Source organism: Pinus tabuliformis, chromosome J (assembly GCF_031772625.1).
Source record: "Pinus tabuliformis cultivar Carrire ecotype Pingquan chromosome J, CPIR1, whole genome shotgun sequence".
Classification (NCBI taxonomy): Eukaryota; Viridiplantae; Streptophyta; class Pinopsida; order Pinales; family Pinaceae; genus Pinus; species Pinus tabuliformis.
The window spans coordinates 1289895450-1289900400 of NC_142295.1; positions in this window are offsets into that span (position 1 = coordinate 1289895450).

A 4951-nucleotide genomic window follows, 5' to 3' on the forward strand; every position below is an offset into this window, starting at 1 on the left:
TTGTTCTTCTAAAGATAATAGCTGTTCTACAAAAAGTATTTAAGACTTCATGATCCATTTTTAACTTGAACTGTCTTCCCATTCGGGTAAGGTCGCCATTTCTTAAGTGTATAGTATTGCCAACATTTCCTTCTCATAAATAGCTTGCTTGAGATGTAGCAGTAAAAACACCCAATCACCTACATCAAAACATTTTTCACTAGATGTTGATCTACCTGTTGTTTCATTTGATTTTGCACCAAAGTGGCGTTATCCTTTAAAACGTTGGAGTTGGAGAACTTGTTGTTGATGTCGAATGTGATATTTTCACTGCTTGAACTTTTTTTCTTTTGATATGTTCCTTCTATCTTTAGCTTTGAGGAGTGGTAATTTCTTCCAATCCTTTACAAGATATGGTTGGTTCATTTCTTGATGCTCGATGTGATCTTTCACTTCTTGAACATTTTTCTTCTTGATATTCCCTTCTATCTTGATAGTTTGAGGAGTGGTAATTCCGACCAATGAATTACAAGATATGGTTGGATTCATTTCTTCTTTCCCGATGTGATCTTTCACTTCTTGCACCTTTTTCTTCTTGATATTTCCTTCTATTTTGAGAGTTTTGAGGAGTGGTAATTCTTGCCAATGCTTTACAAGATATGGTTTGATCCATTTCTTCTTTCTCTGGGGTTGGGTCCTGGCGTATATCCTCTTCTTTTGATGTTTCTTGATCCTTTTCTTCCTCCTCTTCATACTCTACGTAAAATAATTTCTTCTCAGCACACTTATGACCTTTAGTGCATTTTCTATCACAATTGTAACAAAGCCCCTTTTCTCTTTTTTTTTCCAATTGTTGTGGTGTAACCCTTGTAGGTTGTGGAAGGCTAGAAGAAACAACACTTCCATCTTTATAGTTGTGAGGGGTAGACTTCCTTCTTGCCATAATTTTACTTTCTACTATGTAACAAAGCCTTTTTACTCTTTCCAATTGTTGTGGTGTTGCTCTAAAGAAGGTGTTGCTCTTTGTATCCTCATAATGTGCTATCATTTCCTCCGTGAAAATTGACCACGTAACAAGTTGTTTACGAGAACAAAGCCCTTTATACCATAAAAATTGATCCAGTTCTAAATATGAAGATGCAATACATACCTTTTTTAATAGTGATACACCATGTAGATCAAAATATTGCTCCATCTGAAGTATCCAATTTACTGGATCCTTGCCATCAAACTTCCTCATCTTGCTTTTTCTTGATTTTAGGAGCTCGATCTTGAAACGACTGTAACTCTGTACTTTCAGATCTTTAAGTTCTAAAATTGTGACCTGCAGTAGCCCTCTGCATCCTCTTTCCAATGCCACCAATCTGATCCAAATTGGATTCTCCAAGGAAGAGTTATGCCAAATCTCCCATAATGACTTGATTATAGACTAGTTCAGTGGAGCGAACTTGTACGACATGCCACGTGTCACTTTTTTGACCTTTGGCTCTAAAAAACTATATTCAAGAAACTAAAGTCCATCCTCTTTCTGTACCTTCTTACAAAATTTCAATCCGATGCTCAGAGAGAAAGTTATGATGATTTTCCCCAGGTCACCTGTTTGTAATGTAATTCAGGAGTCTGCAAAAAGACCAACTTCCTCAGATCATATCTCCGCAAAGGTAGCACAAAAAGCTCTGAAATTTGGACCCGAGGTTCAGTGAGATATCATCTCAAATGGGTTTTGTTTTTCACTTTTTAAACGTCGCAAAAAAAAAGTTATAGCGAAAGTTCCACGATGACTTATTTGGAGCAACGAAACCCTAAAATCCAAAGCTTCGAAACCAAATGTTATGAAACCAGCTCACAAAAAAATAGAAAAGAGAGATCAACGCCTTAGAATTCAGCCTCTTCAATAGGGCAACCTCCTTTACATTACACAAATGAAAAATTCTTGGATGATACAAATGATAAGACCTCCTTTCTATATATAGGAGTCTAAGGAGTCATAATATAATTAGAGTCGACATAACAATAATAATGTAAGGGCACAATAACAACAATAGGGGGCTTCTATGGGGCACAATGGTAACAATATGGGGACTACATGGGTACAAAAACATAATAAGGGGGATGTACTAATAACAATAATGGGTTACACTAGTAGTATAGGGGCCTAACAGAACCACTCTATTTCATGAACCAAAGGAGGCCACATGGACCCAGACCTTACCAACAGGGAATGCAAGGAACATCCCAGACATATTACAACCCCAATCAATCCACTTCCATGCCTTCTTGGGTTCCACCTGCTCATCCTTCGTGTTCCACACCCCCTCCGTAGTCATATCCATCTCAATACCATGCTCAACCAGCTGCTTATTCATTTCACTCTTATGCTCAGCCACAGCCTCAGTGGAATGCACCTCATCAGGGGTGGAGGCTCCAGTACAAGTCTCCTCCCGCTCTTTTGCCTCCACCATCTAATCAACCACAACCATTTCCTCCTGCTCCACCAAGGCAACCCCAAATACCTGCTCAACCGAACCGAACCCAAATAACAGACAAGCCCAGCAGGTATATAGGGGGAACCATCATGCCCAACCTATGCTGTGGAGATTCAAGAGATTAACCTACAATCTGGGAAGGTTACCCCAGATAACCAGCCTCCCCCTAAGGAGGATGAGGAAGAAAAAGAGGAAAGTGAACTAAAATCCATTCCACCCTTTCCATAGAGATTATCTGGAATAACACAACCTACCCCAGAAGAAACTAAACTTCTGGGAGAATTGAAACAATTATGTGTAAAGATACCACTTCTCCAAGCCACAAAGGATTTGCCTATATACAACAAGATGATAAAGGAGAAGTGCTTCAGGCATCTATGCAAGCACAGGAGAGATGCCCCAACTATCAATGTCATAGGACAATTGTCCGACCTGATGTTGGGGCAGGTAATCTATCCGAAATATCTAGACCCTGGAAGCCTTGTAGTCAATGTCCACACCAATGGCACCATAAGCCCCCATACCCTGATTGATCTAGGGGCTACCATTAATGTGATGACCAAGGACATTATGCTCAAGCTCAACCTTCAGGGCTCCCTAAGAAAGACCACAACAGTACTCCAGTTAGTAGATTGCTCCACCGTGACCCCTAAAGGGATTGTGGAAGATGTAATGGTCTCCATCGATTCTTGGGAGTACCCTGCTAATTTCCTGGTTACTCAACCAAAGGCAAATCTCACTGGGTATCCTCTCATCCTGGGAATACCCTGGTTGGCTACTGCAGATGCCTACATCAGTTGTAGAGTTGGGAACATGACAATCAAGAATGGGCATATGTCGAAGCAGCTAGTCCTATATCCTCCTGCCCAACCTTTTTTAGAACATGATTTACCTCTCTAGTTGGAGGAGGAAGATGAGGATGAAGTCTATTCTGCACCACTATGTGTAGTGGAAGCTACCATGGGGGGGAACCACAAAACAAGGATGATCTTATTGAAAACTTGATTCAGAATCCACCCCCTAGTGTGTTGCCATTGGAAGAGCTGGTGGAAGAAACCCAAGCCAATCCTTTAGTTGATCTCTGTGTGGCTAACTCGACCTCTCTCCGAGTTAAGAATATGGAATTCGGCCCAGAAAGAACCTTGAAAATCAACTCATCCCTATCCACCTCTCAGGAGAAAGAACTGTGTAGCTTATTAAGAAACCACTTGGATGCTTTTGCTTGGAGCTATAAGGAGATGAAGGGAGTGCACCCTTTAGTCTGTACTCATCAAATTTACATTAAGGAAGATTGCAAACCAGTCTAGCAGCCTCAAAGGAGGATGAATCCAGCCCTTGAGGACATTGTCAAAGAAGAACTGCAAAAGTTACTGGATGTAGGATTCATCTACCCCATCTCTGATAGTGAATGGGTCTCTCCTTTGGTGCTAGTGCCAAAGAAAAATGGGAAGTGGAGAATCTGTGTCAATTATAGAGAACTAAACAAGGCCACCAATAAGGACCATTTTCCTTTGCCTTTCATATATCAAGTGTTAGATGGCCTGGCAGGGAAGAAGTTTTTCTCCTTCCTAGATGGGTTTACCGGGTACAACCAAATCCAAATCAGCCTGGAAGACCAAGATAATACCACTTTCACTTGTCCTTTGGGTACCTTTGCATATCGGGTCCTTCCTTTTGGATTGTGCAATGCTCCCGCCACTTTCTAGAGAGCAGTATTAAGCATATTTGCTGAACTAGTTCATGATGCATGTTATAGACATATTTGGCACTGCAACCCTAATCAAATATGTCCATAAACCAAGGCTTCTAAACCCCTAAAAGTGTTGTTTCATACCCTAAAGCAACAAGGTCAGTTGATTACATCATTTCCCAGAATTTCTCCCTGAAAAACTACTCAGAACTGGTCAAAACTGGACCATACAGACTGCTCCATGCTGAGGGTGTGATGCATCTCACCTGTTATACACTAGGGGTGCAATGCATACTGGAAAGCCCTTCTGTAGGGTGTGATGAGCGAGATCAGACAAATGGCAGAAGCAGTTTGCTAGGTGGAAACCCAGAGAATCTTCTAGAAACTGCTCATATGACACTTGCCTCTCTGAATTCTCCCAGGGATGAGTAATAGATCATGAAATATCCAAGTGGAACAAAGAACTATCAGTGAAATGACACTAATCAGAATCCCAGAAGCTAACTCACTCTCCTGTAAACACATATATATGGATCCCTCATCCTAGAGATCCAGAGGTTGGAATTTTGTAATTTGCAAGGAAGTGTTGTTGGTTTCTCTTTGTAGACATTGTTGGGTAATATTGCTTTGTATGAGGTGAAGAGGGCTTTCATGTTGGGAGGATGATGCTGGATTAGATAGCTTGGTTGTAATCCTCTCTTCTACTACTTCTATCAATAAAGCTATTTGAGTTTCCCTCCGTATGCTTGTATATGTCTAAATATTGTATTTGTATATGCATTTATATGGTTAATGT